At 43.9% G+C, this 9,828-nt stretch overlaps 1 pseudogene; it reads right to left on the reverse strand.

The window, feature by feature from the left end:
* Positions 1-6,503: 6,503 nt before the first annotated feature.
* On the reverse strand, positions 6,504-6,632 carry LOC146788872 (U11 spliceosomal RNA; annotated as a pseudogene).
* Between the last annotated feature and the right edge of the window lie 3,196 nt (positions 6,633-9,828).

Genomic DNA, 9,828 nt, shown 5'->3' on the forward strand with positions numbered 1-9,828 from the left:
CTGCGGCCACCAATTGCACACGGGGTGGGGAGAGTGTGGATATATCTTTTTTTTTTATAATTTTTTACCGTATGCGTACGGTAAGCGTAATCGGCGAAATTAGCAAAAAAATAAAAATTGCATTTTTGGCCTTGGGGGATCTTTGGGGACTCCCTCAACATGGCTATGTGTGTGGGAGCTGTCTAAACAGCCCCTTTACATGTTTTTTGGCTTTATTTTAAAACCTAACTCTCAGTGCGAGAGAGAAAATGGCTGCCGCCGCTTCCTGGTTTCGGTCGATTCGAATGTTTACTAAGATCTAAGAGCCAATCAAAATCGCGCTCGCGCACGCCACCGTACGCGTACGGTAAGCGTACCGTAAGCGCACCGTAAGCTGGCTCAGATATATATATTGATTTAAAGGCTATTTTCTCAGAATCTACTGAACAGATTTACACCAAACCTACAAAAGGCACTTCCTTGACCTGAGGACTACCTCTCTGCCAAATTTCTAGTAATTCTGTTCAGCCGTTCGGGCTGTAGCCCTGTCTAAAGGTCCTATGGAAAAATGCATGGGAAAAACGCGTTTTGGGACCCCCCCTTTATCTCAGCCCCCGCTTGACGAATCCCCCCGAGACTTTCAGGGTAGGAGCGGAGCGTAGCGCCCCACCTATTTTGAAAAATTCGCGAGGATTCGTCGACCGGCGCCAAAGTTATTCAAAATAGAATGTTGAGGATTTCCTATGGAAACGTGGTCCTAACTATAACTACCTACTGGCGACCGCCAGTAGGTAATATGTATATTACCTACTGGCGGTCGCCAGTAGGTAGTTATAGTTAGGACCACGTTTCCATAGGAAATCCGCAACATTCTATTTTGAATAACTTTGGCGCCGGTCCACGAATCCTCGCAAAATTTTCAAAATAGGTGGGGCGCTACGCTCCGCTCCTACCCTGAAAGTCTCGGGGTGATTCGGCAAGCGGAGGCCGAGAAAAAAGGGGGGTCCCAAAACGCGTTTTCCCCATGCATTTTTCCATAGGACCTTTAGACACAGCTACAGCCCGAACGGCTGAACAGAATTATGTGAAATTTGGCAGAGAGGTAGCCATAAGGTCAATGAAGTGCCTTTTGCAGGTCTGGTGTAAATCTGTTCAGTATTTCCTGAGAAAATAGTATTTAAATCAATATATATATCTGTAAGCGCGCAGCGTGCGCGCTGGGTGCGTGCACCTTGCCGTGCGCGAGCGCAATTCTGATTGGTTGTTAGATCTTAGTAAACATTCGAATCGGTGGAAATCAGGAAGCGGCGGCCGCCATTTTGTCTATCGCATAAAGAGGGGGTGATAAACAAAGGGGGAGAACTTGAAAAGGGGGCAGAGTGGGGAGAAATTGACCCAGTAGGCATTGTAAGGGGGTCACAGTAGGACCTTGTAGGGCAAAAAAAAAGATTTATATTTTGTTAAAAAATATCGCCGAGTGCGCGCACCCAGCGCGCACCCGAAAAAAAACTTTTATATATATATATATATATATATATATATATATATATATATATATATTACCTACTGGCGGTCGCCAGTAGGTAGTTATAGTTAGGACCCCTTTTCCATAGGAAATCCGCAACATTCTATTTTGAATAACTTTGGCGCTGGTCGATGAATCCTCGCGAATTTCTCAAAATAGGTGGGGCGCTACGCTCCGCTCCTACCCTGAAAGTCTTGGGGGGATTCGTCAAGCGGGGGCTGAGATAAAAGGGGGGTCCCAAAACGCGTTTTTCCCATGCATTTTTCCATAGGACCTTTAGACAGAGCTACAGCCCGAACAGCTGAACAGAATTACTAGAAATTTGGCAGAGAGGTAGTCCCTATGTCAAGGAAGTGCCTTTTGTAGGTTTGGTGTAAATCTGTTCAGTAGATTCTGAGAAAATAGCCTTTAAATCAATATATATATCTGAGCCCGCTTACGGTACGCTTACCGTACGCTTACCGTACGCGTACGGTGGCGTGCGCGAGCGCGATTCTGATTGGCTCTTAGATCTTAGTAAACATTCGAATCGGCCGAAACCAGGAAGCGGCGTCCGCCATTTTGTCTCTCGCACTGAGTGTTATTTATCAAACATGATGCCCAAAAACATGTTACGGGGCTGTTTTGACAACTCCCTCCCACATAGTCATGTTGAGGGAGTCCCCAAACATCCCCCAAGAGCAAAAACGGTTTTATTTTTTTTTCGGCAATTTCGCCGAGTACGCTTACCGTACGCTTACCGTAAGCGTACGGTAAAAAATAGAAATAAAAAAAACACTATCCACACTTACCCCACCCCCTGTGCTTTTGGTGGTCGTAGGCCACCAAATGTACAGGGCTTATTACATCAGTAAAAAAACTATATTTTGGCAACATGAAATTATAAAATCGAAATAAAAAAAACACTATCCACATTGACCCCACCCCCTGTGCTTTTGGTGGCCGAAGGCCACCAAATGTACAGGGCTTATTAAAGTTGATAAAAACCGTGCACGGAACGCACTGCGTTAAGTGGGCGCGCACGCCTCGAATGGCGTAAAGTTACTTAGCATTTAAAAAACCGTACAAATTCACTGAAAAAACCATAGGTTTCACACACGTTATAGTTAGGAATTAGCATTTAAAAAACCTTGCAAATTCACTGAAAAAACCATAGGTTTCACACATGTTATAGTTAGCGGAAATTTTAATGATAAAAAACCAATGAAATTGCCCCGTTATAGTTAGTGCTGGCAACTATAACTCACGCGACCGCAATCTTCTGCTGATGACATATGTGTCTTTATAAAAAAAAATATTTGTAATATATGTATAGCTAAAAATGTATGGAAGAAGACATGGGCAAATAAGTGTCTAAATACAGTATTAGCATCAGCAGAGGATTGCGGTCGCGTGAGTTATAGTTGCCAGCACTAACTATAACGGGGCAATTTCATTGGGTTTTTATCAGTAAAATTTCCGCTAACTATAACATGTGTGAAACCTATGGTTTTTTCAGTGAATATATATATATATATATATATATATTCACTGAAAAAACCATAGGTTTCACACACGTTATAGTTAGGAATTAGCATTTAAAAAACTTTGCAAATTCACTGAAAAAACCATAGGTTTCACACATGTTATAGTTAGCTGGACATTTTACTGATAAAAAACCAATGAAATTCCCCCGTTATAGTTACTGTATGCAACTATAACTCACGCGACCGCAATCCTCTGCTGATGCTAATACTGTATTTAGACACTTATTTGCCCATGTCTTCTTCCATTAAATTTTAGCTATACATATATTACAAATATTTTTTTTTCATAAAGACACATATGTCATCAGCAGAGGATTGCGGTCGCGTGAGTTATAGTTGCCTGCACTAACTATAACGGGGGAATTTCATTGGTTTTTTATCAGTAAAATGTCCAGCTAACTATAACATGTGTGAAACCTATGGTTTTTTCAGTGAATATATATATAGATATATCCTTTCCCTTGGTTCCACTTTTACCGGGACATGCAGCGCTCCTCGTGGGTTCGTTTCCCTGCGGCAGAACCACGCCGCTCAATATACATGCAATGATCTCTCCAGCCGGAGAGATACAGATGGGACGAACTCTCGTATTTGTTTCTTTTGCACTTTTTTTATTCCTTCAAAATAGCGAGCTGTTTTAGGCAAAGCAAGATCTACGCGTTTCGGAATGCCATGATTCCTTGCTCACGATCAACCTGACTTTTGGGCACACCCATACATATATTTCAAACAAGCTGTTACATCATTTCCTGCCACAGTTCAATGTGCCCCTATGCCTTCTGGAGGATGTAGTTTTTGTCCTTTTTCTATTAAAACGTGAAGGTGACATTAAATAAACAAAATAATGCATATTTTTAAAGTCAAAAAAGTGTACACGGATGATTATTTGTACAGTTTCAATCCATTTCTTTTTCTTTCTAGAAACGAGGACGCTTAATCCTTTTATTTGTTTCTTTTTCCCTCCAGTGGGAAATAATCCATTCGTTTCACGCTCGTTTATCATCTTCCTCCTTTTCTGTTTTGAAACTTTCATAATTCTTTCCTTTCTTTTTTACTTTTATTCACCCTGTTCTTTTTTCCTTTTCATTCTCTTTTTTGCCTTTTTTCCCTCTTTTTCACCCTCACCATGAGAAGCCCTTAAAGTTTACAAATGAATGTAAAGTTCTTCCGACTGATTAAGCCCATGTGGATGCAATGTTCGCAGTTGTAAAATGTAACGCGATTCTTTCTGGCGTAATTGCTTTTCACGATCTCCACCCCCTTCTTTCTTTGGGATCGTATCAATGCCATAAAATCTTAGGGGCAGATTTATGTTAGACTTGCGCCACTTTTACGCCTCCGTTGCGCCCCTTTTGTGACGCAGCGGCGGCGTAAACTCTGCACCACGTTGCGCCCCATTTACATCATGATGCATCTATGGAGCTGCATCACGGTGTAAAGCCCTGCGCCACATTAAACCTGCGTCAGGTTTAATGTATGCAGGGTGGGCGTTACGTCGGAAAAAGCCTCGGAAAAGTGACGCAGTGAAATCTACAAGATTTCACTCAGTCACTTTTCCGACGCTGCTGCGTCAAAACCTTGCGTCTGCTTGAAGCAGGCGTAAGGCATGACGCAGCATGTTAGGTATGGGCAGCCCCTAAACATTGCTGGAGTTGCGTCGTGCTTGCGACACGACTCCAGCAATGCGCCGCCCTTACGCCATCAGATGCGTCACGCATCTGTTTATCCTTGCGCCACGATGCGCTGCATTGTAAATGCGGCGCATCTGTGGTGGCGCAAGGGTAAACTTGCGTGATGCATCTTTCCTGGCGCATCCCTGCTGATTTGCAGGGATGCGCCAGGAAACATAAATCTGCCCCTTAGTTTTTTCCAGTCTCCATTGTGATGGTCCTTCATATGTTTTGCTACAGCATTTGTTCTATCCATATGGATTGTCGGCCTTACGTGTTCCAAAATTCGCTTTTTTAGTTCGAATATGGTGCTCCCCACATATCTTAGGGGGCACGGACATTCCACAATGTATACTGTGTATTGAGTTTTACATGTTATTAGTTGACGAATTTGCCATGTTCTGTTGTTACTCATCTTTATTTCCTTTGTCTGTTTTGCAATTTGGCAAGCTTTACACATGTGACATTTCACAAAGCCTTTCGTATTGAGCCACGTGCCTTCCTTTTTCTTCCCTTTGAAATGGCTATGGATCAAATGATCTTTTAGATTTTTGGCTCTTCTGTACATCACTGTTGGATGTTTCCCCACTATTTGTTTCACTGTGCTGTCCAGCTGTAAAATTTTCCAGTTTTTTCTTAGGATTCTCGTTATTTGTTTATTTTCCAGAGAGTAATCTGTTATCAGCCGGATTGGTTCTTTTTCTGCCTCTACATCTTTTTGTTTCACAGCCAAACATTCTTCTCGTGATTTGCTATTTGTTCTTTCCCAGCATTTCCGGACTGTCTTGACATTGTAATTTCTTCTCTTGAAACGTTCAATTGTGTTGCTCCCATGTTTCTTCCATTCTGTCTCCTCACTGCAAATTCGTCTGATCCTCAAAAATTCCCCATATGGGATACTTGAGATAAGAGATTTCTGATGGAAGCTTGACGCTTCCAAAGTTGCATTAGTTGCTGTATTTTTTCTGTGAAGGGTGGTATGAATCTGATTATCTAGAATATACATTTCCGTATCCAGGAAAACTACTTGTTTATTGTATGTATATATAGATAGATGTATGTATATATCTTTGTGCTTATGACTTCTCTTTAATGTTACAAATGGGTGATTTCATTTCTGAATGACCATTAGTCGAGACACTACCCACATTAATGCCATTACTTTTTCTGACTTTAATATTCCAGGCTTTTGAGTTTAGGATTAATGGCACAACCGTACTCATCTGGGAAACTGATAAAGAAGTGCACCTCCTCCCAAAACGTATGGTGGAATAATAAAAAATGCACACCCCTTTTGTTGCCTGTGTCAAACTTTAACCAGTTCTCTTTTGGTCTGTCAGCATCTGCCATATGTCTGGATTTTCTCATAAGGGGACATACCATTTTACACACACAACAGCGCCCTGGCTGGCTGTAACCTACATATGCCTCAGCCTCACTCCCCTGAGCCTTGCCCGATGCAGAGTGTCTGTGGTCACTGTCCGATCAGGTTAAAAGGGCACTAGGTTAGTTCTCTTTCATTTCTGGTGATTTGCAGCTGTTTTAAGATCTCCTTAGAGTTTCACATTGCTCAAATGGGTGAAATTTCTGATATTTACATGTTTCCCTCTTCTTCATTGCTTGATTTTGCTTTTGAGAAAGTGTCACTCATAGTCCTTGAAATGTCACTCACAATTACACTGAAATTATGAAAATGTCACACATAGCAATCTGAAACATTGGCAGCTATGAGACAATGTCCGTCTGAACTCTGAGGCCTAGTGTTAAAGTTAACTCGTCGCTCAATGCTTGCTCATATATTACAAGGTGCATGCACCAGGAGCCCCGGTAACAAAAATTATGTTTCCGAAATCTCTTGATATCGATTCCGCACAGGAAGCTCCGAGTTACCCCGAAGCCCCCTGTGTGCCACTCACGGCCGAAACCCTTTTTAGCCAAATGTACTTGGTATAACACTGCGCCTGGCGGCTAGTTCTATGTCTTGTAGAGCGAGGAAATATGTCACTTAAATGCCACACCATACGCGTTTTAGGGAAGATCTGCATGCTGAGCCTGCGCCCGGCGCAGCTGTGTGGTCTTCACTCTCAGGGTGGGGCATCAGGTGGGCAGGGGCCAGGGCTGGGCTGACTAAATTGTCATGCATAGTCAGTGTAAACTGTACGTGCGGACTGGACATACACGGACCCACGACTACAGGGCTAAGCACGTTACCTGCCAGGGAAGCACAGACACAGGGTTTAATGCTCGCTCTTAGGGTGACTGTGCTGGAAAAGCACTGACCCCGGTGTACTGTCCTGAAGAAGCCCAACAATCTCACGGACCCGGCTTCTGATTTCCCTCGCCGCAACGGCGTGCGCCACTGTACTCTGCTTATTCCTTGCTCCGGGAGGAGCGAGATTAATCTCAACCTGCAATTTCCTCAAAATGTACTGGGACACTTTTAACCTGCACCAAGTGCACTTACCCCTGCCTGCATCAGGCGTACTAACTACAACTTGCACAGAGAGAAATCACATCACCTGAATTACGCACATTTACACTGCAGATGTGATGGGGCTTTTGCCTGCATCAATGACACTTACACATACAACAGGAATTCTGGACGGAGGAATTGGTCTCATCTTGCATCTTGGGGCACTTATGGCACTAGGCATATTTATTGTAATTCAGCTTTTAACTGTTCCTGGGGCTTTGGCATTCACTAGTTACGCCCCTTACTCTGGGACAGTTACAACATAGGAGCTTGTATGACAGCGCTAAGGGTACTTATTGGCAACTTGTACAAGAGCCGTGTATGTTCAACTCCAGCCCCTTGAACATATGCCCTGGCCCCACATCACCTTGGGGGTTAAATATAGTACTGAAGCACTTGAAGATCCTGTACTGAGCACTTGCTTGGCTCTGCACCAGGGACATTTACGTCAACATAAAGCCCCATCATTTGATGTCCCCAGGGCAATTATTGTATCGGAGCAGTTGCGGAACCTTGTGTTGGGTGCTTAACTCACCCTACTCCTAGGGCTTTTACATCATCTTGCAGGCTGCAGCCCCTCTGGTATAAATACAGTATCGGAGTGCGTGCACAAAGTGCACGTAAAGAAACACCCACTTTTCACACCCGGGGACAGTGACAGCGTCGGAGCACTTACCGCACCTTGCACTCGTGAAACTTTATGCATTCTGCAGCATCTTCGCCTCATGGCACTTGGGGCAGCTGTAATGCCGGGACACTTATTACAGTCGGCACTTCTCGCTCCCCTGAACATCTCACGCTCTGGTGCCGGGGTTCACGGGGGGCTTACAGTGTCAGCATTTACGGGAATCTACTCCTGGTACATGTGCAGGCGGATGCACTTGTGGAAATATGGATTTTTCTGGTCAGTTATGTCCCCTATCTTGGACCCCAACGGTTCTATGTGCATGTCACAAGTACATGTATGTTCCCTCCAGTTCCAGTTATGAAGACGCAAATACATGTGCGTCCACCGTCAACATGTCCTCTGTCAGATCCGCCATGAATAGGCCGGATATTCCATTCCTAAATATGAAAGGCCACCGGCTTTATATGGTTCACTTATGCCATTTTTCAGTCCAGGCAAGTAGGCCCTGATTCTGTCTTCAAACTCCTCTTGCTTTCTGCCTCTGAAAACTCCAGTCTGAGCCTGCACCTGTGACCATGAACTTTGTCTCATTCTCTGCGCGGCTCACGAAGCCTGACATCAGCCTATTCTCTGCCAAGAACTGTATTTCACCTTCGAATTATCTGCTTCCCCCTCAGCCGATGCATTCCTGCCTAGTAGTTTAAGTAAACATTCTTCCAGTTACCGAGCAAAAGGCTCGGCTTCTCTGTCCTCATGCAAGTAATTCATAGCCCTGTTACCATGGAATATTCCTACCCCCTCGCTTTTAGTGTAGACACTTAGACGCTTGTACACGCACACACAGTCAGTATAGAATAGATTCTGTCCGAGAGTCCTTCTTTGTGGATAACATAGTTCTTTAAACATAAGATGTTAGATATGATTTGGGATTAGGTTGACTTGACCCCCCAGACTTTTTGTCTCCACATGTAGAGCTAAATGTCAAGTCCCCTTCACCCCCTAGTTGCACGTCAATTACACGTCATGCTGCTGCGCGCGCATCTATGTCAAGTATTATCTTATAGATCCACCTATATATGACATCATAACCAATTATGTTCCTTTTTATTCCTTATTACACCCATTTTTTGGTTACGCGGATAAATCGTCATTTTCCTTATCAAATTGTTACGCCTACTGCATTCGCTTCATTGTAATGTATGCACTATAAAAGTTACTTCTTGTCAATAAAATATGTACTTCACTTCCTGAACCTCCGTGGTGACGGAACATGAAGGCCGCGACTCGAGTCGGCCATTTTGGAATAAAGCCCATTCAGAAACCTCTTATACCACGGACTCTGCCTCTTATTTTCCTGAGCTATTTTATTTAGATTCTGTATGAAATTCAGTTCCGGTAAAGAAAATATTTACCACATGATTGGCGCCCGAATAGGGACACTTTCTCATCTTACGCGCCGGTGGTGCGTTGCAGGCCCGGTCTCCTGCCACAGCTGGACGGACCATAACGCGTACCAGCAGGATTTCCTGTAGCTCCCTCCGGTCAAGCGGGGGCGACTGAGGCTGCGATCAACCCAGACGAGGCGGTGAGAAGTGCGAAGTATCCCGACCAGAGCCTAGCTGAGAGAGCAAGATCCGAGGTATACAGAGGCCCACCAGATTTTGAAGTCCCGATGTCCAGAAAATTCGATGTCCGCAGTGTAATCGAGTCCAGTCCGTTTCGAGGCCTTCCGTTTCGAGCTACCCGGTGAGTACCATTGCTGGGGAGGCGTTCTGACGTGCACATAGGTTGTGCCGGTCAAGACGGATTTGGGTACACAAATCCGGTCTGCACTGTTATAGCAGTGTATCTGTACTGTTAAGCAGTATATCAAGTATTCCGAAGTATCTAGTTATGGTCAAGAATTATGCTTGGTGATTTAGTTATGCAGACGATCATCATTGTTGTTTCAGTTAAAGGTTTAATGTTTAATGTTTAATGTGTTTAAAAACGTCCTGCATATTGTGGTATGAATGACTGTTTATTAT

The sequence above is a fragment of the Triturus cristatus genome, chromosome 10, assembly GCF_964204655.1.
Source record: "Triturus cristatus chromosome 10, aTriCri1.1, whole genome shotgun sequence".
NCBI classification, from domain to species: Eukaryota; Metazoa; Chordata; class Amphibia; order Caudata; family Salamandridae; genus Triturus; species Triturus cristatus.